A 25,974-nucleotide genomic window follows, 5' to 3' on the forward strand; every position below is an offset into this window, starting at 1 on the left:
AGGTCAATTTTCATAATAGCTGCCTTAGAGTTTTGCACAGACATAGAATGTAAGCATTCTTGCGTACTGGCGACCGCATCGTGAATATTTCGGCCCTTTAAAAAGGCATGTTGGTTGGGAGAGAGACATGATGCCAGAGTCCCTTTAATCCTTAGAGCGATAATCTTTGTGATAATCTTGAAGGTAATGTTGCAAAGGGAGATGGGACGGAAGTCTAGGAAGGATTCAGGCTCGTCCTTCTTAGGAATGAGAGCAATGAGAGTGGACGAGGTATGGTTATGAATGTCGCCTGAGAGTCTGGAGGCCTCCACCATACTTAGCAGATCTGTTTTAAAAAGGTCGAAAAAATGGGTTAGAAAGTCTATTGACCATCCATCAGGACCGGGGGACTTGTCCTTCTTAAAGGATTTCATGACCTCAAGGAGTTCACTGTCTTCTACTGGATGGAACAAAGCCTTGTTCTTTACTTGATCAAACATTTCTGGCATCAGTTCAATGCCCCATCTAATGTCATTAAACCCAATCTCATTTGACCTGCTATATTGTTTTTTGAAGAAGCTTACGGCCTGCTTTGAAATGTCCTCTTGGGAGACAGCAAAACCACCCTGATCGTCCTTAATTTTCCATATGAAATTCCTTGCCCTCCTTGCGTTTGCGTATTTATGGAAAAACTTCGTGTTTTTGTCCCCTTCATGCAGCCATAAGGCTCTACTTTTGAGCCTCCATTTAGCTTCCTCTTGTTTCAGTAAATAGAATCTCTCTTTCTCCAGAGATCTAATACGACATTTCCTTTCAAGAGAGCATGTGGAGAAATCTGTAGAAGCCAGCATCATATCCAGTTCCTGTTGAATCCTTTGGAGGTTCTCTTTATCCTTCTAATGTTTTTGAAACTGCCATTTTTTCACCATATCCCTGATCTCGACCATTTTTTCCCTGAAGGATGAAAAGATAAATTGTTTATCCCGGTCCTTGATTGTTTTCCATGCGTTCTGAATGTATACATTGAAGGCAGAGTCTTGTAGGAGGCTACTGTCAAACTTAAAGGAATAACCTTTTTTGAATAGACTTGCGGGCCAAGATAGAAGGATAGGAGTATGGTCCGAGATCATGACATTCTCCACGGAAAGCCTTGGCATACCCATTTTATCAATGAGGCTAAAATCGATAAACACCCTATCAAGCCTTTTGGCTATGTAAGCCTTGCCCACTCTACCATTTGACCAAGTCGGCTTCCTTACAGCGGGAATTATGTCGACCATGTCCCTGTTGATCATCTCAGAATTGATGAGATCCGCCAAGTTGTTGTTTATCTTTCCCTGTCCCCAGACCTCGTTTGAATTCAAGACAGCATTCGAATCGCCCACAATAAGGAGGTTATTGATATCAAAAAGCTCTGATGCGAAGAACCTGTTCCAGAAGGAAATTCGGGATTTATATGGAGCATAAAGATTGAGAATGTTTACCGGATATTCAACACCTCTGATTGAAGCCGAGATAATAATCCCAGCGAAGCATTTGTACGCCTTTGCTTTGACCCTGGTAGGATCCCATAGGGTAGCCATGCCTCCCGATAAGCCATTCGCCTCTGTAGCAGCCATGAACCAGGTAGGCAACATTTTCTTGAAATAAGACAAGGTATCCTCCTTCTTGTGCATGGTTTCCTGGATGAGGATGATTGCAGCCCTGGAATGGAAAAAAGAACTTTTTAGCGTGATGAATTTAGGATCCATGCCAAGACCCCGAATGTTGAAGGATATGATGGGGGTCATTTAGGTGAGATGGCAGCCAAGCTCGCTCTAAGGGGATGTGAATCAGAAACATTCAGAATGGGCACTTCAACTAGAGACAGATTTCTGATCCCTTCATTTGTCACAATAGTTCTGCCTCTAAAACGCCTGCTGCCACCTCTTCCTTTCTTCCGGACCGTAATGTTTTTAGCCGACTCCGGGCTAATAACAGGCGAAAAACTTGGCCCAGGCCTATGGATCGTGAGAGGCTCCAGTTCGAGTGAGTCCCTGTTAAGCATATGGTCCAGGTCGCTGTCAAATAGATTAACAGGAGTTGAGGTCGGGGAGTTAGGAGGAGTCGGGCCAACGCATTGAGATTTTCCTTTGTTGACATGTCGGCCAACTTGATCGGGATGCGGAGAGGAGGATGAGATGGATATGGGAATAGATCCCACGGAGAAATCTACCCCTTTTGAGGGCCCGGGAAGGGGGTCGGGGGTAAAATCCTTCTGTTTCAAGGGAGGCGGAGAAGGGACAGGGAAATCCTCTTTTGGCTCAGTAAAAGGGGACTCGTGGCTGCCTGTATTGATAAAGGTGTTCGGGCAATTGGATGGAGGCGGGTGACAGTCGGAGTGAACATTCAAATGACCATGATGGTCTTGTTGAGGCACATGAGTTGGAGGACTGTGAAGTGGAATAGTAGCAGTTGAGGGCGATGATTGACTGCCATTTAAAAAAGATTTTTTGTTGAACCGTCTGTGTTCAAATAATTTAGCACTAGGGCAATTTTTCACCAAATGGCCAGTTCTCTTGCATGCTGCACACCTAAACGGAATTCCCCAGAAATCTAGCCTCTGGTTAATGACTTGATCCTTCCAGCTGATCTCAATATGATCAGGGTAGCCACCCTTAAATGGTCTTTGAATAAGAATCCAAGCTATGCGCTTGTCCCTTTCACCTAAGCACCAGGGGTCGACGTAAACGAAACGTCCAATAGCGTTCCCAATCAGCTCCAGAGATTCATTTGACCAGAGTTCCAAAGGGAGATTCGGGCATTTAACCCAAATTAGATTATTTACCGGGGTGTTTTTCAAAGGGTTGAAGCCTATGTACCACCTATATAATGAAAGAAAACTTCGCTTGAAGACCCAAGGCCGGCATTGAATGGCTTCAGCATCTTCCGCGTTTAAGAAATGGAAACAGTACCAGTCTCTCATGAGGCTGGATATAACAGGAACATAGCCGATAACCGATTTCCAGAAATTTGCTAACCATTTTCTCATGTCGATGTCAGACATTTCAGGGAAATGCCATTTCCCAATAAGAGCTTTGTGCTGGAGGCTATCTATCCTCTCATCTAGCTGGGCAATTTCAATTCTAAGCGCCTGAGGAGGAAGGGAGGTGTTGGCAGGTTTGTGCTGCTTTTTACGGACTATACTCTTTTTGCATGAGTTGTCCCTTAACGTGGATGGCTTGATCACTAAGTTGTCCAGTGATGCCAAGGCAGCAGCTGACCAGGCATGTTCCGCATTGACAACAACATTGACAAGATCTTCGGATGCAATGGAGTCATATGCCCCCTCCATGAACCGCCAAAAGGGGAAATTCGAGGAGAAAGTACAATCGAGAAAGATCGGAACTAAGATTGAGCGCAGATATCTGACAAATCCAACCACCTTTTCAAGCTCATCCTCGTTCGAAATCCCGAAACAGATAATATTCGTACCGGGAATTTAAGCAATTATCAAATCAACATAATGCATGTTCGAAGTTGGAGCAGCTGGGAAATTTGAAACAACCAGATTGTGACGTAGCTTTGACCAAGCTACTGGGCTAGGAGAACGCAGGGGTGCCGGAAATCGATTCTAGAACCTCTGTGAGAGGCAAAACAGGATTATGCAGAAGGCTCGTCACATAGGAGACAACAGCAGTAGACCTTAACTATACACCACCAGTAGCCAATTTTAAACCTTACATCATTACAAGGCTTGTAAATGACGAAAAGATTTCTGAGCTTACTGGAGAAGGATTTAATCATCCTTTCAGATCTGTGGCTAGATTTATGAACTAGAAGAGACGAACCGTAATGCAATTACAACCCAAGTTCTGCAGGAAAAACTGTGTAATACTAGAGAAAGCTTATTTCCACAACCATAGCATGCAAAGAGAAAAACTTAACAAAGGAAGAAAATTTTGACTAACCTAGAGTCGGAGCCATGACACCCAGAACGCACGAACTCCATGAAACATAACACCGCCAACCAACCAGGAAAACAAAGGATAATGGGAACTTTCTGTGCGAGGTGATAGCAGAGTGGCTTCTGAAGGAAGATTACAGAGACAATGGCGTGGCTTGGCTCATACAGACAGAATCATGACTGAAGGTGGCAAGATGCTCTATGAGCTCGGAAATGGCAAAAGGTGACTATACAGAGCTTGCAGCTGGGACGAAAAGGGTGGCGGAAAGAAGCCCAGAACAAGAAAACAGCAGACAAAAGCGAAGGATAACTTGCTTATCGAAACTTTTTTGCATGTCCAAGACATGTTCTCGTCGAAGGCTCCGATTGGATGGATATGAGGCGCATTGGCGTTGAAGGATCAGTGGAGGCGACACGTCGCAGGCAGTGGCTCATCTCAGCTTTCCCTGGTCTTTCTAATTTTCTGCTACTCATCACCTTTGTCGACCATGAATCCTTCTCCCACAGCCATCACATATGGAAAAACACATGATGCACTTCTCCCGTGTTTAAAATTTTTCGCTCTTGATTCATGCCTATGCCCCCTTACTCTATATTTTTACCTTCTCCAGTAATTCAGGTAAACATTGTAGACTCCATATGCTTTGACTGGTACACAATTTTGCAGAGGCTATATATTATTATTTGTGGTTAGTGCCAATAATGGGTAGTGACCAAATTCTGAAATTGATTGGAATTATGACGTTCTATTAATTTTATTATTTGTAATATGAATCATAAAACCATATTAATTTTATTATGTGTAATATGAATCATAAAACCATATTGGTATTATGGCATTCTATTATTTTTCTTATTGTTAACAATTTCTTATTTTAATTTAAGGTGTTAACATTTTAATTTTATTTTAATGAAGGTCTAGATTGTTTGTAAAAGGAATATGTTCCATATATGTTTAGTCTTAATGTTTATCAATAGCAATAGTGTATTAAAGAGCTTGTTAGTTTGCATTTACTTTTAATAAATTAAAAAAATTAGATTGGTGCCACTACTTCTCGCTCACCAATTTCTTAGAGATTTGAGATTATTCCAATTCTAATAAGTTTCTCTTTGATAAGTTTCTCATTATTATTTTATCATTAATTTATATAAGCAAATGGTTCATTATTTTTAATAAATTTAAATAATTATATTCATGCCTCGTGGCTCCCCACCCACCAATTTCTTAGGGATTTGAGATTATAAGTTCCTCATTATTATTTATAACATTCATTTATAATTCTTCTTTTTTTCTCAAGTTAAAGTCGACCCATAACTTTTTTATACATGGTTAATTAAGTAAATTTGTGCATTAGAAAGACATTCTTAATGTTGTAATAAATTTTTTTGGTTATATTTATGAAGCCTTCTACTATATCAACCACATTAATATTTTTTTATAATGGTTATTCTAGTTTGTAATATGAATTATAAAAACATATATACAATCATCTGTGTTTGTTCGGAGCATTAAGCTTTGTTCAAGTTTTTTCCATTAAATTTTAAATGAAAGTTGTGAAACACATTCTTGTTGGAAGGGAGGGTTACCCTGTTGTAATTAATTTATCGTTGATTTATAATGAAATTAACTTATTAGTAAATTAAATGTGATTTAAGATTTGGAAGCTTTGGATGGTCACCTATAAAGGATGATTCACACTTTATTATTGTGTACATAAATTAGGACTTATTGTTATTTTGTGAAAGATATTTTATAAAAGAAATATAAATTTATGGTTGTGAGAGGAAATGAATATGATTTTAAATTCAAATAAAAATATTTCAAGAAGAAAATTTATGTTTAGGGATATTTGTAAAAATTAATATATATATATATATATAAAATTAAGGAAAGGAAATAGATTAAAATTTAGTTATTATTATTATTATTGTTGTTGTTTCTTCTTCTTAATATAGAAATTCATATAATTGGGGTTGTTTTAAATGTTTTTTTATCATGGAAATATTTTTAAGGTTACAGTAGAATAACTTCACCTAAATGATATAGACGCAAGCTTTTTTATTTATATTTTTATTAGTGGTATTAAAAAGATAAATGAAAAATAATTATACTATGTACACATAATATATTTGGGAAGAGTGAGCTCACTAATTGTGAAATAAATTATATTAGGTATAGATATTATATGTGAGAAGGTTTAATATTAGTCAATTAGATTTAGTATTTAAATTATTGTTTATGGGGATGGTAAGTCCTCAATTTTATATTTGTTTTGACATGCCTCCTATATGGAAAATAGCATACATTTTTTGAAATATTAAACCGATTGAAAATAGTCATTTTGAAACTTGTATATTTTTATGTTGTTTAAGATTAACTAATTTTGTAAAGTTTTAAAAAATAGGAATTAAAATTCTATAATATATAAAAATAATGTAATTTTTTTGAAATAAAGCAATAGATGCTTAATTTTGTATAAACCAAATTAAACATATTGAATGAAAGATTATATATTATATATATTATTTGAGATAAGTCAATATATGTCTCATTTTATATATACATTGGGCATATGAAATTAAAACTAATACCTTCTCTTGAGATGCAACAATATATATATAATCTTGTCATACAAAATTGGATATATGAAATTAAGTGTTTCAAATGATAATCATGGAATACATGGAATTTTGATTTTTACTATTTCAAATTCGATAATTTTAAACTAAGGAATTTGGCATGCTAATATGTACTTACAGAGCTTGAATTCAATGGACTTGATCATCTCCTCGTTAGAAAAGAAGATGACATTGTTGGTCTTAATGGTAGAGATGGCATGAGGGACATATTGGATGTTTGTTTCTTGACTAACCTTTGTAGTGATTTGGAAACTATGCATGAATTTCTATGAGAGAAAAGTGGGATGTGAAAATGAGCAACTATGGTGTACATGAATGCTTTCTCAATAGTCCTGGAAACAAAAGCTTACTATTAAACTTCAACTTAACACAATTTATATATCTATATTCTACAGACATTTAGATAGAAACCTCTATCATAAAAATATAATGGTTAGAGATAGTTCAGAAAAAAAATATCATGATATTTATATCTCATAAAAGAGTTTTGAGATAGAGTAATTTAAGTCTCATTTTGTCTATACAAAATTGGATTTAAAAATGTGTTGTGGACACAACAAATACATCAAAAGAGGGGAAATACCATTTGTTGATGTACATCCCCTTATTTACCCTTGGAATGCCCGCTATGCCAAATCTTTTGAGTTCTTTTATGTCCAAGCTACTATTCTTGTATGCATGTATACGCCAAAAAACATAAAGAATTTGACAACATCAGTAGATTAACATGTTAGGTATCTCAAAGAGGAATGTCATCACCCAACTTTGATTCCCCCTTTTGGGGGAACACTGTTACATTGAGATAAGGTAAATTTTGTGTCGCTATTCTAATGTCATCATTGGAGAAAGATGGATTTGAGGTTCACATATCAATAAAAAACTGAAGGCCTTCAATTTGCTAACGGATATTAGAGAGCTCATCATCATTTATGTGCATTAAGGTTCTATGTTCAACTAATAGGTCTATAACAATGGTCAAATTGGACGCCAATTGATTATGTCACAATGAGACAATTTCTTCCTAACGCTGATTAATTTTCTCCATTAACTATTTAAATTCCACATTGGAGGGTCATGGCATAATGTTGACAACTTTGCACCCATTGGTTTTGAACAAAGGCATATAATATCTATGCCGATAGGAAAATCCCAACAAATTTTTGAGCAATGATGTGAGTTAACTAGCATTGTTGGGTGCTTGAACTGTCAAATAGGTCGGAGGCCCTGCCACTCTTGAGGAGATTAAAGAGTTTTTAGAACAATTAGGCAAAGATAAAAGTCCTAGCCCTAATGGCTAGACAATTGAACTATTCCTTTCTTTCTTTAACGTTATGGGTGTCAACCTTCTCTTAATGGTGGATGAATCTAGAGAAAGAGGGAAAGTCTCAACAACCATCAATGCTACTTATATTTTTTCGATTCCAAAATGTTCAAAGTAAAAAACCTTCCTTGACTTTAGGTTGATCTCCCTGTGTAATCTGGTGTATAAATTAATTACAAAGATCATTGCTAACATGATCAAGCGTCCACTAGTTGAGAAGATGTCTCCAAACCAATTTGTGTTTCTTGCAGATACACAAATCCATGATGCCATAGGCATTGCACACGAAGCCATTCATTCTATTAAAACAAAAAATCAAAATGCCCTTGTGCTGAAGATGGACCTTAACAAATCATCTGATAGAATTAATTGGTCCTTTCTTAGGCTTGTTCTTCTCCAAATTTGGCTGGGCTTGGATGCTACAAACTAGATCATGGGTTGCGTGACTTCAACGAATTTCTCCATTTTAATTAATGCCCCCCCGCTCCCTCCAAAATTTCACTAGCACTAGAGGTCTTAGACAAGGATGTCCACTGTTACCTCTATTATTTTCACTGGTGATGGAAGGATTAAGTCTATTATTATTGAAGGAGAAACAAGCTGATAATTTAAAAGGTATCAAAATAACACAGGATTTTCCTCACACACCTTCTATTTGTGGATGACGTTATGCTTCTAGGAATGGGATCTGTAAAGGAATGGCAAGCCTTTCATAGAGCCATAAATCTTTTCTGCAATGCATCTAGAATGGAAATCAACTTGAACAAATCTTCTTTCCACCAATTCTCTGTCATCCCGGACATCCTCTCAGATATACATTCTTTTTTGCCCTTACAGACTCCCTCATTGGAAAATGGTATCAAATATCCCAACTATTTTCTAAAGCCAAATGACTACCATAAAGAGGACTGGAAGTGGCTGATAAGAAGAGTGGAGCAAAAGATAAACTTATTGTGCTATAATTGGTTGTCCCCGAGAGGCAAATAACTTTTGGTCAAATTTGTGTTGGAAAGTATTCCAGTTCACTGGTTATCTTTAGCAAATATTCCCATTGCCATCCTTACATCCATTAGACAATTAATGTTCAGTTTTTTGTGGATTGAGAAAAATAGCAAAGAAGGTTTTAATTTGGCAAGTTGGACCTCTCTATCAATCCCAAAAAGTCTTGGAGGTTAGGGGGTTAAAAATCTGCGTTGGTTTGCAAAAGCCTTGGCACTGGAAAACCTGTGGAGAGGCCTATTTAGTGAAGGTCTTTGAAGTCTAGTTTTAAAAGAAAATATTTAAATAGGCAGTTAGTGGTTGATTGGCTTTGAAAATAGGCATGCAAATCTGTTAAAAGAGGCTTTGTTGTTTGGAAAGCCCTCATTGCTTCCTTTCCCACTCTCTTCAACTGGTTATCATGGAATGTAGGGCATGGAAAACAAATTGTTCTTGGAAAAGATCGCTTCACAGGGGGAGCTGGTGTTTACAAACCATCCCCCGATTTGATTCAAATCTTACACTCCAAAGGGCTTCTCTACCTGTCCAATATTAAAATAATGCATCCTCACCCGACCTCCTCAAGTTATTGGATGACTTCAACTAAGCTCAGATTGGTGGGTCCTTTGGCTTTGGAATGGAACTCTTTCATAAATGTGATAAATCTTAATGGAGTGAGACTTAGCAATACAAAAGATAAGTTAGTCTTACAAGTTTACGTTTTAAGAAGACCCACAGAGTATTAAGATCTATTTTCAGTACTTCAAGACAAGTTTGATTTGACAGTCACATACCCTCAATCTTCCTCTTGTTTATGATCTATAGGCCGTATCTTCTATGATTAAATTTTTTGGCAATTTCGTTGTTTCTATCACAAAGCTGATAGTTTTATGAGAAATATTAGATATCTACCTTATTTGACTATCAATAATGCATAATTATAACAACAAGACATGTTAATAGTTGTTCTATGTCAATTAATGTTTTTTTTGCGAAGAAAAAAAGTTGTTTATAGTGTAAATTTTTTAAAAATCAATCCTAAAGCTGCTACAACATACATTTTTTTTTTCATTCTATAGAATAATAAAAAAAATATCTTTTTGAATGAAAACAAACTTGACCTACTGAACCAAAATGATTAACTAGGTCCTTCGCTCCATGATTCACTGCTCTGATTGCAATGGTTTCCCAGAGGCCAAAATCCTCAAGACACCAACATTGCATCCACAATAGTCTACGGCTCCCAACATGAGGAGTGAATAACAAAGAATATGTATTTTTTTCTGAGCCCTTCCTTATTAATTATAAACTACAAAGCATACCAAAATAGACATAGAGATAACAACCCAAGGATTGTTCATTTGTTCCAAACAAAAGTTTATTAATTTAGACCATTGAATTGATGGAACCTGAAGTAAACGATAATTTCACCCCATATCTCAATAAGATGAACCCTATAGGCTGCCTCAAACCTTTATGCTATAGACTTGCATATGAAAACATAGTATGGCATAAACCTCTATATTCCATACTTGGAAATAGAAAAAAGCAAGGAATTCCCAAACAGGAAGAGGTAGATTGATGATTCTTACCAAATCAACACTGAGTTGGCTTACCATTTTGATGAAGACCACAAATAGAAAATTTTCTCCTAAATGTCTAGGTAAATTTTGCTAGGGTCACATCCCTGATATAACTCTTGCTCCCTTATCTGCCTTCATGATATCTATCATTACGTTGCCCCTCATAATGATGTTCTTAGCCTGCTAATTTGGTACGAACTAGATTTACGTGCACTATGATTGAGCTTAACACTGGGCTTACCTTCAACACCATAGATGACATGAACTCTATAACATCATATACCACCATACCCAAGAGTGAAGCCGAATACCACCTACAAAATGACAAGGAGCCATAACCTCCACACTCCCTTTCGTACATAACCAAATGCGGGAGTGGTCGTATTTGACCCTCCCCTCCCTTAAATGCCTTAAACTTTGCATGCTCTTGAATACTTATGGATGCCACTTGGCACCACCAACCATTTTTATAATCAACCATATCCTTGTTATCCATACTTATGGAATAGGGGAAAATGAGGAATTTCTCATTAATCGAAGTTCTCCAAGGGCTAATGAAACTTCTGCATCAATCAAAGAATCCACTTGTTGATTGTGCTATCTTAGGACATGATGCAATTCATATTTGTACAAATTTTTTAGGAACCCCATTATTTTTTTCACAATAGCTTTCAAATGCATGAACTCTTTTGGAAGTGTTTTCTTAATCAAACTTTGAATAATGATACTAAAATCCCCAATGATTGAAAGGTTTTGTAACTTATGCATTTTAGCTAGCATGAAACCTTAGAGAAGAGCATAGGCTTCAACTTGTTTATTGGGCCTCTTTCTTAGACCATATCCCATAATTTATTTAAGTCATAGATTACATTTACAATGACAATCTCAAGGCGAAACAAGTGGCTGAGTGCATTTAAGCCAAAAAGACTAGTATTAACATTCCCAAACTTTCATGTACCATTGGACATTTCATTCATGATGGTAAAGTAGGTTACTAAATTCCATGAATTTAATTTCAACAATAGAGGTGAAGTTATTATAGAAGTTGGCCTGGTTTTCCTTGTTCATAACTGTGTTGGGCAAAAGTAGGTTCAATGTTTACGTGGTCCATCTTGTTCATATTGGACTAAGGGTCCCCAATACTCTGCTATAACTTTCTCGTGTAGTCAACTTGGGTATATTGGAGTGTTGTGTGCTATGAGTTTGGATCATTCTTGCTTCAAGTTTAAACCTTAACAAATTTTGGAAGATTTGGAATATTGTTGAGCAATATCCATCTTGATATTGCTTTTTGTATGAAGCTTTAGTTATGTGTTGAGTTTTGAGGTGACACAATGGACTTTTTGATGATAATTAGGGAGATATCTCCCATAGACAAAATATAGTGACAAGATAATAAGAAGCATAGAATTTTAGACATGTAGAGTTATTATCCTTGTTGCGGCAGTGGATAAACACGATCGATATTGCGTTGACTGGTAATTAGTTTCAGGGTTGACTGAAATCAAAGAATTATTTCTAAAGTAAACAATAGGAAAATATTTAAGTTATTTAAAAAAAAAAAATTATGGTATTTGTCGTGGATTTCATTGCCTGTGAGCTTATTTCTCTTATTATGTAATCATTACTCGTTTGTATTCTCCCCCTCAGGCAGTAGACTGTTGTACAATACAACCTGCACTTAGATTCGTGGAAGTTATGAAATATTTTCCTGATTTTTTATGTCGCTTGAGGCACACAACTATGGTTAAATGTGAACTAATTTTCTGAGCATTTTTTAATATATATTTTAATATTATTCTTTTTTGTTGGGAAAGGAAAATGAGTTTTGTATGAATTGTTTAAATTTTTGTCGTGACATGAGTTGCATCCTTCTTGTGACCATACGTGTTTATGTGTTGTGACAAGGCCTATTTTATTATTTTCTCCACTGTCAATGAATGATGGATGTGACTTTTTAGCGCAGTGACACTGCTACATCATGAGTTTGGTTGCATATTGTTCCCATGTACTATCCATGCATTTCCAAACTTTAACTCTCTGGAAAGTGTTAGGCTATATAGTCTTGCTACATCATGAGTTTGGTTGCATATTGTTCCCATGTACTATCCATGCATTTCCAAACTTTAACTCTTTGGAAAGTGTTAGGCTATATAGTCTTGTTAACACCATAGATGTAATAAATATTTCCATTATCTATTAGTTAGTGTTTGACATATCATTCATTCAATGTTTACAATAAACATTTTCAATAGTATAACTTTCTAAAAATTGTTTACACAAAATTCACATGATGGTAATCTTTGAAGAAGTATCCAACACAATTATGGATCACAACGCTAATTTTGAAAACACTAACATTAAAACCAATTTTTTTTCTTGAAAATGATAGGCATCAAATTGTTATTTCTTGACATTGAGTTCACGAGATTTGTCGAGGAAGATATACTGTTCTAAAGGAAAACTCACACCATATTTTTCCCTTCAATTGGTGAGTTTGTTTCATAACAATTTACCAACAAGTCTGCAACCATCTGTATTGATTCTTGTAGATTATTTTAGCCCCATTTTTCCTCCTTTGCAGAACCTCCTTTCTTTTGGTTACTACCCATTTGGGAACTTAGTGGGTCAGGCAGATTTGGTGGCTATTTATTTTGTTTAGCTTGATATTGCTGGAATGTCTCTTGGTATAACTTCTTTTGTTCCTCAAGTATAAATCACTAGTCTAGATTCTGCCATTCATTCAATAGTCACTTCAGGACTTGTTCTTCAGAGCTTAAGTCTTCCTTTGTCCCATCGATCTCGATATTGATTTGATCCATGGTAGGATCAAACACCTCCTGGTCAGTCGTTTCCTCTTGTGCCTTTCGTTTAGGCTTAGTATTTGTTTTGGGCAAAACCCTTGTCTCATCTTCCATGCATTTCACTGCCTCTTTTGAGATTTCCTCCATTTCCTGTAAAACCCAAAATCTATTCTGAGTGTCTGGATTCCTCTGCAAATGAGAAAAAGGGTTTACCAAAGGGGGTTTTATGGATAATTTTTTTTAGGAGACTCCCTAAAAGCCCTCATTTTCCTCTTGCAATTGTGATGCTTCCTTTGGCCCTGTTTCTTCCACCGCGTCCACTTGATTCAGAGGACATGCCTTATACATGTGCACGTATTCATGACACCTTCTACATCGATAAGGAATATGCTTGAAATCAAGCGGTTGCTGGCACACCTCGTTTTGGTACTCCAATTCAACATATTCAGGAAGTGGTTATGTGATATTCATATAGACATAGATTCGAGCGTACGACGTATATCTTCATCGTTGCATTGAATCAACTACCTTAACAAATCTACCAATGGATTTGACGATCCCTTCTAGAATTTACAGATCCCATAAGTCTACTGGTAAGGCAAAGAGACGAACCCATACTAGCAAATCATGAATTGTTCTTGGTCTGGGTTGTAGCACTCTTCCCATAATCGTGTAAAGAGGCATGCATTATAATAGAAGTAAGGCCCATTCTCGAATATCCTCTCTTTATCCTCCAGGTTGGTAAAGACGATTGTAAAGAAACCCCTGACACCCAATTTTAGATTAATATGGCCCTTTGGTTGCCATTTTAGCTGGATCCACTTAATTAAAGCTCTTTATGAGGGCCAAATGCCAATGAAATTGAAAATAAAAGCATGGTATTTCATATATTTCTTGTAATTCTCTAGTTTATTGGGAGGGATTACAAATCGCGACTTCTTCGCTGCTCTAAGGAGGCATTTCCCTCTGAGTCCAGTTTGCCATTGGGCTCCCATAACCGGTCCATCATTAGGGCCAATGCCATGAGGCGTTGTTGTATCTATAGCGTTTTTGACACTCGATTCTCCAGCGACGACGCTACGGTAGGAGGAGATCTCTCCCCTCCCTGCAAGAGTGCTCATAAGCTTTCTTAATGGCACAAAAATCGATGGATATGCCCAAGTACCTTTCGATATGACATTGTGTAGTCTTCAGAAGCGATCGTCTGAAACCCTAACAAAGTGAAATCCCATTCCTTTAGCTTAATTTAAGTATTAGGTGGATAATTCTATTTATACATTTTTAAAATGGAATAAAAATCTACAAAAATATATTTACATATTGATTTATAGAAACATTGATTTATAAAAATACATTTACATTATCCTTATCACTAAAATATAAAAATGACATGACCATCATGAAAGGAATTATTAAAATATATTTACAAGGTGCATCGCACAAAGCACTACATAATACAATAAACTTTACATTGCATGCACTATTTTCTAGAGGAATAAAACAAAACTTAAAAAACCTAGAGAAAATTGCTCTAAGTAGTACATATTTGAAGAGGAGCCTTCCACCGTTGTCTTGGTAAGTCATACTTTCCATCCTTACAAATCATTCAATGGTTCCTAGCTGCTTATATATAGGACGATGAACCAATTCCCTCTTATATTATTCTTTGTTGTATCAATTTTTTTTTTTTTTAGGTAAACTTTATGAGGTTTCTTGATCTTTTAAAGAAGATGAAGTGGTTCTAGATTTTTGTTAGTTTAATGGGAAGCTCCTTTTCATTAGCTACTACTAAATACATTTTGCATAAGAGGTGGGTACTAAGCAACAATCCACTCATTTTAATCATTGTAGTTGGTTAAATATATCATCGATCATATTATAGTATTGAATTTATTATTAAAGCTTATGGTAATAAATTTATTATTAAGGTTGTAAATTCACATATGTTATAATTTGATATTAAAATTTTAGTTTGCTTTTATAAAATTAAAATATTTTGTTTTATTAAAAATTTGTTTTATATATATATATATATATATATATATTAAATTAAATTGAAAATATTTAATTTACAATTTTAATCATTTTTTTTTAGTTAAAATTGTATTTGGAAAAATCCAAATTTAAATTTAAAGTATACTTTTCATAAAAAAATTTAAATGAAACTTTTTCTAAATTCAATGCAATTAACCCATCAAAACAATTAACTACAATTAAAATTTATAATATATATTTGTGTAATCCAATAAATATAACAATTTATTTTCCCGTGGTCAAGATTTACTAAACATTATTTATTTATTTTTAATGGTTTGATGCAAAAAGTGAATCAAAGAATTTGGTATTTTTCGCTACTTTTCCATTTATTTACTTTAATTTGGCTATACTTCGTTATTTTTCATCTATTTACTTTAATTTGACTATATCTAAACTAAGCTACAGGGAGCGCCAACTATGTGGCCTTGTTAGAGATTGTAATCTAGTAGAAAAAAACAAATTAAGAAGCTTGAAGCTTAATGTGACATGTTTTACCAACTGGCGATGTGCCTTGCACACCTCTCTCAATGTGTGGCACCACATCCAAGGATGTTAATTGGCTTTATCTTAATTTTTGGAAAATAAGACGAAATAATACAACAAGCTCTAAGCTCTAAGGGGTTTGGAAATAGAATTTGTGACCAAGCATTGAAGCCACAGGTGGAGGTCAAACACAAAGCCCTTAATCAACATGTCTTTTTCTAATTCCAAATTTAGGTAATGGTACAAAATATAGTTTTGACATAAGATTTATACCATCAAGGTTTTTTAAAATATGAAATAATCTGATTTATGAAACTCAAACTTTATTTTGCTATCATACATAATTATTAAATAAAATAAGGTTTTGATGCATGATATAACTATATGTTCTAAATGGCATAGTTCAGTATGTTAGCAAAGATAGTTATTAGATGCTATATATCTGCTAAGATATATATGCATGAGATATATACTAGCGTTTACAAATGTTAGATATGGTTTAATACTAAAAATGCATGATGTGTAGATCAATGGTTTGTGTGGTATTTTGTCCTTATTATATTTCAATTTAAATCTGATGGGTAGGGTTGAGGGTGGGAATCAATCGTAGGAATTACATTGTGTCAAGGGGCATCCAAGCTTGATCAAGTCTCATACAATCCTATTGACAACATTGAAGTGGTGGATAAATTATTCTTTTAGCCAACATGTGCACTAACCACAACCTAAACATGACATAGTAATGATAAAATAATCCAAAATTACAACTAATAAAGTATAATCCATTCTATAGTATAAGTATTGTCCATAACTATATAATAGATAAAGTAAAATGCTATTCTTGTTGGAATTATCATCATTATGAATATTCACTAGATCATTAACTAGAAAACTTCTTGAGGAAAATGATAGAGTTTCTACCATGATAGTGATTAATAAGCATGCAAGTGCAAATTAATTTCTACATTGTCCTATTTAATGTTATTTATAATCATTAAGGGACAATATTTTCTACATTGTCCAAATAAAATTGGCAAATAATAGGCACCAAGCACTAAGTCAATGATTGGCTTAGGATCTTTTTTTTTTTGTTTGATGGATAGGAATAAAATTAAGATATATGTGTTTATATATATCATAACCAAATAAAACATATAAGTATTTTTTAATACACACACATATTTAAGTTTTATATATTATTGAAATATTATATTTTTATTATAATTGTTTATAATATAAATTTATATACTTTAAGCGTGTATGGTATAAATAAAAAAATAATTTATACAACAAAATTTAAAGAGAAATCCTCGGTGGTCTTAAGCTTGACGATAACATTCTCATATAGCTTAGTCACAACAACCCTCAACTCGAGAGGGACCATTATCTCTTCAAGTCTTTGCCATAGCTTATCTTGAGGAACCATGTCGAAAGGATTTCTAAAGTCAACAAAATAACATAAGAGATCAGTGTTATTATTGTGACATTCCTTAGCAATGATCCTAACAATAGCAAGATGGATAACAATTGAGTGATGTCTCTTAAAAGCAGCTTGCCCTTTAGCTCTTTTATGATGGCTTTCAAGCCAAAGGCAAATCTTGTTTTCCAAAATTAGCCCACACAATTTGGCTAAAATGTGGCTAATCATAATGGTCCTGTAGTTATAGGGAATATTTTTATCTCCACTTTTAAAGATAGGCGCAATAAGGCATTGTGTCCAAGGCTCAAGGAAGCTGTGTTTCACTACCAAATTGAGGAGCTTGTGTATATGAGGGATGAGGATAAACCTTTCCCATTTTGATAATTCCGGCTTGGTATCCTTCAATATCCTTAGCTTTCCCATTAGCGGGTTTCTTAATCCCAAACTCGACGCCTTCCAAATAAAATATATCCTCTTCTATATGAGTGTTTAAGTTTTTGCCCATGGTGTGCGGGGAGTCATAAATATTCTTAAGATAGATATCCCAATTATTTAAGGGGATTGAATTATTTTCTTTTGTATTATGAACAAGTATTTATCCAGGTGGATATTTTGGCCACCCGCTAGGTCCACTTGGACCCCCACCATTTTTTCTTTTAGCTTTTCAGTTTCCTTAATTGTAGCAAAGTTTACTATTTTTAGCAGTTTTTCGGGTCCTGAACTTTCGGAGCCGTTTTGAGGCCCTAAACAACGTTTTTTGGGAAAACTGAGAGAAACATGGGCCCGGGGACTAATGTTGCTCTCCCTAAAGTTGTAGTTCTCGGATAGATATTTCTAACAAGCTATTGTGCGTGTCAAATGGAGATCGCATCCCAAAGTTACAACACCGGGAAGTTGATGTACCAATTTACGCAAACGGTACCCACAATTTGGAATTTCATCTTCTAGGGTTAGGTTTTAGGATGTTTAGGGTTCTTCATTGTTTCTCAACAATAAATAAGCCTTCGAGCCTCATTGTAACACAGTTCAGAGGCATGTAGCCGCAACATCTCTTCTCAAAGATAAGCTACCATCGCCCTAACTGGTTTATTTCCATTTCTGTTTGTAAGCATATTTCAGTATTTTACAATAATGAAATGAAGTATTATTTGCGCTGCATCTCTATCTTTCTAGTTATCTCTGCAATTTGTTGCATTCCTGTTTAAATCCAAATTAGTGGTATCAGAGCGATCTGCTCTTTCTCTATCTTCCCTTGCATGTCCCCAACGAGGTCAGGATATAAGGAGTTAGGGCTTGAACTGGTCAAACCTTTGCAAGACCAGCCTCACAAATCCCGACGGTCTCCCATGGTGGATGAAAAGAAAGATGAGGGGGCAGGAGATCCTATCAAAATCTTGCTCGAAGAGGTCCTCGAGCGACAAAGGAACGCGATGATGGACAACTTTGCCCAAATCCTTCAGCGGCTACCCAAGGGCGACACATTTACTTCTAGCAGCTACTTTAGAAGTACCACACCCTCTAAGGTACAAGTTAACTTTGAAATTCCCATATTTGAGAGTCAGATAGATGCAAACGTTGTAGATAAATGGTTAAATATGTTAGAAGGGTATTTTTCTGTTCATAATTTTTCCGGTCGGGAAAAGATTACTTTCGCTCTTCTCAAAGTCGCCCCCCACGTCAAGGACTAGTGGGAAACCTACTGCGCACAAAAGGATGAAATTACGGCCTCATTGTTTTTAGCCGCACCCACTTGGGGTCCATTCCAGACTACCATCAAGGAGCAGTACTACCTTGTCGGAAGTTATGAGGATCAATACATAAAGTGGACCACGCCACGGCAAGGAAGGGACCAAGACATGTCGGAGTTTACCAATATTTTCCATACCTTTCACATAAAGTTGGGTATCAAGGATTCGGAGCAACATTTGGTACTCAAGTACCGCAACTGCCTACACAAGTACATCCAAGATAAATAGAATTCCTGAACATCTCCTCGCTCGGCACAACATATCGATATGTTGTCAAGATCGAGCAAAAGTTTAAACAGAAGAAGCGAGACTTTGGATCTGTGAATCCGAAGCAATGGAAATGTGACTCCAAACCGCAGAACAAAGGACAAAGCCAAGGCAGGGCGGCCCAAGACAACCCGCCAAAGATGCAAGAAAAGAACAGTGCCACGAAGCGAAAAAAGGACACGGGAAAGTGGTGTGAGTTCCATAAGAGCTCCACTCACAACACAAGTGAGTGTCAAGCCAAGCAGTCACTGGTGGCCGAGCTAAGGGTTTCAAAATCAGATGCATGTTTTGACTCTGAGTCAGAACCCCACAAGGGGAATGACAAAGGGAAGCAGATTATCGATGCGGAGCCCAACGCCATCATTGCCACTACGAAGATCTAGAAAGAGGAACACGAAGATCCAAAGGAGGAGGAGCGTCTCCTCCACTCCCAGATGTGGGTAAAGGGATCCCCGCTACAATTCATTGTCGACAACTGGAGCCAAAAAAAACCTCATTTCGACAGAGGTCGTGAAGCAGCTGGGCTTACCGACCACAACACATCCACAATCATACACCATCAGGTGGATTCAGCAAGGACGGGATCTTCGCGTAAGCCAGCAATGTCGCCTTCCATACAACATCAAACCCTTCACGGATGAGGTTTTGTGTGACGTTGCTCCCCTTGATGTTTGTGATGTATTATTAGGACAACCATACTTGTGGAAGTGACATCCTGTGTATGAATCAAGGCCCCATGTTGTTATTGTTACTTTGGGAAGTAAGTTGTACATGATACCGGAGGTAGCACCGCCTTTCGCCATCTCTTTGGTTACTACAAAACAATGCAGTAAGCTCATTTCCATAACCGAGAAATTTGTTTTGCTGATGATACACCCTCAAGAAAAGAAGAAGACGATGGCCATGACCTCCAAACAAGGCCCCTTCGCACGACAACTACAAATGGAGAAGGTCATGGAGGGGTACGAGGACATATTCACCTCCCCCGCAGGGGTTCCTCTTCACTGTTAGGCCAAGCAATCCATCGATCTAACCCCAGGTGTGTCGCTTCCCATTGGACCAATCTATCGGTGCTTCGTGCTGGAGAACGATGAAATCAAGAGGCAGATTCAGGAGTTGTTGTAGAAAGGTCACATCCGTCCGAGTTCATTGCCCTGTGAGAGCCCGATCGTGTTGGTACAAAAGAAGGATGGGACTTGGAGACGTTGTATTGACTATCGGGTGCTGAACAAGATCACTATCCGTAATAGGTACTCGATCCCACGGATAGATGACCTCCTGGACCAACGAAAGGGGGGAAAATATTTTAGTAAGATTGATTTGAAGTTAGGATATCACCACGTACCAATCGAACCCTCCAATGTGTGGAAGACTGCCTTCAAAGCTATGGAGGGCCTTTTCGAATGGTTGGTTATGCCTTTCAGATTGACGAATGCTCCTGCAACCTTCATGAGGCCAATGGATGACATCTTGGGGCCATTCAACGACTCATTTACAGTGGTATACTTGGTTGACATCCTGATCTTTAGCCAGAGTTGGGAAGAGCACCTCCACCACATCCGACAGGTCCTCCAAACACTGCGGCAACATAAGTTATGTGCAAATTTGGAGAAATGCACTTTTGGCATGACCCAGGTTCAGTATCTGAGATACATTATTGATGAACAGGGGGTGCATGTGGATCCAGCCAAAATCCAAGTCATTCGAGATTGGCCATCTCCAACCACTCTAACAAAGCTCCGCAACTTTCTAGGTCTTCCCAACTTCTACCCCAGGTTCGTGTTGGGATTTTCTCATATCACTTGGCCCTTGAGTCAAGTCACCAAGGGAGGAGCGAAAGCAAAATTCTTTTGGTTTGAATCTCAACAGAAGACATTCACAGAGTTGAAAGACTACCTCTGCTCGGCACTAGTGCTCGCATTACCAGACTTGCGACAACCATTTGAGGTCGAGACAGATGCCTCTGACTATGCTATTGGGGCAGTCCTTACTCAACACGGGCATTGAGTGGCATATCACAGTGAGACACTTTCAGACACAGTCCGAAAGTATCCCACTTATGAAAAAGAGATGTATTCCATTGTGCAGGCCTGCCGACAGTGGAAGCATTACATTTTGGGGAAGGAAATGATCATCAACACAGACCACCAACCCCTACAGTTCATACAGACCCAAGGGAAATTTGCAGAATGAACGCCATCAGAAGTGGTCCACATACCTACAACAGTTCCATTTGAATATCAAGTATAAGAAGGGCAACACCAATAATGTTGCAGATTGCCTTAGTCGACCACCGATCATGGCATTAACCACCGTGCTCAACTCTTTTGGGCACGCGAGTTCTGTTTGGCCACTTCTATACAAAAGTGACCCAGAATTCAGCCACACATACCAGACACTCTTGGACGGTCAACATGTTCCAGATTTTCACCTCCAGGATGCCCTGTTATGCCACCTGGGTCAACTTTGTGTTCCTTCAAGCGAGCATGCCAAGATGATTTGGGAAGCACACTACAGTCGGCCTGCTGGGCATTTCAGGGTCGAGAAAACGATGGCAGTATTGTTGAAGTATTTCTATTAGCCAAATCTTCGACAGGATGTCGGGAAGTACATTAGATCATGCACTGCCTGTGCCATTGCCAAACCGACCATCATGAAGCAAGGCCTCTATACCTCGCTGCCTACCCCTAGTCGACCTTGGGAATCCATATCCATGGATTACATGTCGGTCCTTCCGTCTACTAAGCATGGAAACGACTGTGTTTTTGTGGTCGTCGACAGGTTCTCGAAGATGGCCATTATGGCGACCTGCAAGAAGAATATCACAACAGAAGCCACTGCTAAACTCTTCTTTGAACGAGTGTGGGTACACTTTGGGATCCCACAGTCTATCATCTCAGATCGGGACAACAGGTTGCTTAGTACATTTTGGTCCAGTCTCTGGTCGATGCTGGACACCAAACTCACTAAGTCCATAGCCTTCCATCCTCAAACTGATGGCCAGACAGAGGTTCTGAGCAGGATGATCATACACATTTTGCACGTGTACAACTCAAAGCACCCATGCACATGGGACGAGAGCCTCCCCTATGTTTAGCACAGTTACAACTGGGCTCTCCACAACTCGACTGCCCACATCCCTTTTCAGGTGGGCTTGGGATTCCAACCACTATGTCCCATTGATGTGGTCATGCCAATTGAAGCTACTCACGCAGATTTAACTCATGTCCAGCCCGAAACAGATAAGGCAAACAACTTCATTGAGCACATCCAACATATTTGCCAGCAGGTCCATGACATTCTGGATAAATCAAATGCCAAGTACAAGCAGCGACATGATAAACATCAGGTGCCACACAAGTTTTAGGTGGGCGACAATGTCTAGTTGCATTTGCAAAAGGAACGCCTTACCAAAGCCTATCAGAAACTCATACCACTCCGATATGGTCCTTACACCATTACCAAGGCTGTGGGAGACAATGCATTTGAGCTCAACATTCCCCCATTCCTTGGCCTGCACCCAGTGTTCAATGTGGAGCGCCTTCAGCCATACTTTCCACCATTACTAGACACATCTGACATGTAAAAAAACTCACACCCACAGAGTTAAATCTAGATTGCATGGAACAAGCTGCAACTGATCAGATCATGGACACACAGATCAAGCACACTCACCAGTAGAATATCCAACTATATCAAATTGTCAAAGCAGGCCAACTCCTTCACTAGGGCAAGTGGCTCACCAGGGACCAAGTTCAGCAAAAGTTTCCTCATCTCATGGAGGAACTCAACACAATGGGGACAATTTCTTCCTAAGGAGGGAGGAATGATCCAGGTGGATATTGGTGGCCACCCACCAAGTCCACTTGGACCCCCACCATTGTTTCTTTCAGCTTTTCAGTTTCTTTAATTGTAGCACAATTTACTATTTTTAGTAGTTTTTCGGGTCCTGAACTTCCGGAGCCGTTTTGAGGCCCTAAATGATGTTTTTTGGGAAAATTGGGAGCAACATGGGGTGATAGATTGATGTTGCTCTTCCCAAAGTTGTAGTTCTCGGATGGATCTTTCTAACGAGATATTGTGCATATCAAACGGAGATCGTATGCCAAAGTTACGACCCCGAGAAGTTGGTGTACCAATTTACCCAAATAGGGCCCACAGTTTGGTGTTTCATCTTCTAGGGTTAGGTTTTTGAATGTTCAGGGTTCTCCATTGTTTCTTAACAATAAATAGGCCTTTGAGCCTCATTGTAAAACAGTTTAGAGGCATGTAGCTGCAACAACTCTTCTCAGAGATAAGCTACCATCGCCCTAGTTGGTTTATTTCCATTTATGTTTGTAAGCATATTTCAGTATTTTACAGTAATGAAATGAAGTATTATTTGCACTACATATTTATCTTTCTAGTTATCTCTGTAATTTGTTGCGTTCCTGTTTAAATCCGGATCAAGTATATTCCTCCAAAACTTTCTAGGCTCAACTTTAGAAAGTTGAAGAAGACGCTCTTGCCTCTTGTATATATAAGACCTTTTCTTCCTTTTGATAAGATAATTGTACATGTTTTTCAAGCTTTACAATTTTCTTAGGAGCATCTCTAATCACTTTCCTAGCAATTTTACAATCATTATCAGACCAAGGGTTGGAAGTTCTGTTATTCTTTTTATACAACACTTTGGTAGAGAATTTGTTAATGGCAGTGATAAGGGTTGTATTAAAACTACGGTAGATGCAATCAATGTTATCTTTATATGCTAACAAACCTAAACCCTTTAAGAAGAGACCCATTTTACTTCTATCAAAACAAATGTGCCTTTGACTCTCATAATTCTTTTTCATGTGGGTGGTGTGCATGTCAAGGTTCAAAGTTAAGAATAAACATGTGTATTCAGAATGTGGCCCACAATCATTTAGTAAGTCAAAATTTATAATACATTTGAGGACATGTGCATGCGATATTACATAATCCACAACATTACTCCCAAGCTCATGAATACAAGTCATCTAGTCAAAGGTTGACCATTTATTAATCCCATTACAAATTATCAAGTCTTGAAAATTACAAAGGTTGATTAGCTTGGTACCAAATAGTTTCTCGGTTATGTCTTCATAATTTCTTTTGAATCTACGAGCTAAGTCAAAGTCCTTATCTAGCCATACTTCTATTATAACTATTCATAAATATATAAATTTATATAATTTAATTGTACATGATATAAATAAAAAAATTGACACACACATTCAAAAATAATAAGTGACAACAAAATTTAAAGTTTATTTTTTTAGTAATACACACATATTTCTTTTATATTTTATTAAAATATTATACTTTTGTTATAACTATCTATAAATATATAAAATTTATATCACTTAAATGTATAGGGTATAAATAAAAATATTAACATATATAATATATAAACAACAAAATTTGAAGATTTTATTTTTTATTTTTAGTTTACATAGATTTCTTTTATATATATTAAAACATAACACTTCTATTATCACTTTTTATAAATATATAAATTTATATAAGTTAAATGTTTATGATATAAATAAAAAATTAATCTATTAAAATTGAATATATATAACAAAATTTAAATATTAAAATGTTTTTGTTTTTTTATTTTTACTTATGTTTCTTTCATATATTTAATTTTTATATCGATTGAAATATTACAATTCTATTATAATTGTTTATAAATATGTAAATATATATAATTTAAATGTATATAGTATAAATAAAAAAATTAATATATCAAAATTGTGGAGATAAAGATACATAAATAAAAATGAAAAATATTATAAATAAAAATAAAAAATATTATAAAAAAATGTTTTGTTGTAGGTAAAGAAAGGAGTTAATTTAATCTGTTGGTCTCTTGTTGTTAACTTTAACATTTATAGACAACATTTTGTTAGTGCAGGTTTTTTTTTGTTTTTTTTTTAATAAAGTAAGTTTTAACCTTTAGAGTTTTATTATTTTTTAATATTTTTATTACAATTTTTTTTTAATTTATTGTAATTTCATAATAAACTTAAATTTCAATAGATTTTTAAGTTATTTTTGTGAAATTATTAGTGTTAGATTGAGATTTGCTAACTTCATGGAATAAATTCGCCTTAGAATGAAATTCGATGAACCTTGAGTGACTTAATTCTTAACCACTAACTTGTTAAGCTTTTTTTGAGTACAAATTTTTTTCCGAGTTTTACACTTTAAAAAAATTTCCCCAGTTTTACACTTAAAAAAAAAGAAGTTTGTGTATCAAAAAATATAATCCCTCTTTTATTACTCAATAAATCTGTGGTTAAAATAAATTTACAGTAAATTAATATATTCTAAAGTAAACTCATTTATCGGTTTTATTAACAAATCCATGTTTACATTAAATTAAGAAAATAGTTAATAGTTTAAATTAGGAAATGGATTGCATGCTTAATTATATTATATCTCTGCATTTAAACTTGGCAGCGCCTAACCAGCCATATATAGCGTATTCAATGCACCCGGAGATGCACGGGACATAATCCGTTAAAGACTTCGCGTTTACTCAGCAAAAAGCCCTAGCCTAAGTAGCGGGACAAATGATTGGGAAAAATTATGAAAATCGGTTATATTTAAAAAAAACTCTGGCAAGGACTTTTGTAAATCTAAGTTATAGTTGTTAAATTTCAAAATTTTAGATGTCTTAGACATTTGTGAAAGTGCTAAATCTATTTCTATCATCAAAAACACGATTCAAACACTATTTTTACAAGATTTTTTTAATTT

Source organism: Pinus tabuliformis, chromosome 1_1, assembly GCF_031772625.1.
Source record: "Pinus tabuliformis cultivar Carrire ecotype Pingquan chromosome 1_1, CPIR1, whole genome shotgun sequence".
In the NCBI taxonomy this organism is placed as follows: domain Eukaryota; kingdom Viridiplantae; phylum Streptophyta; class Pinopsida; order Pinales; family Pinaceae; genus Pinus; species Pinus tabuliformis.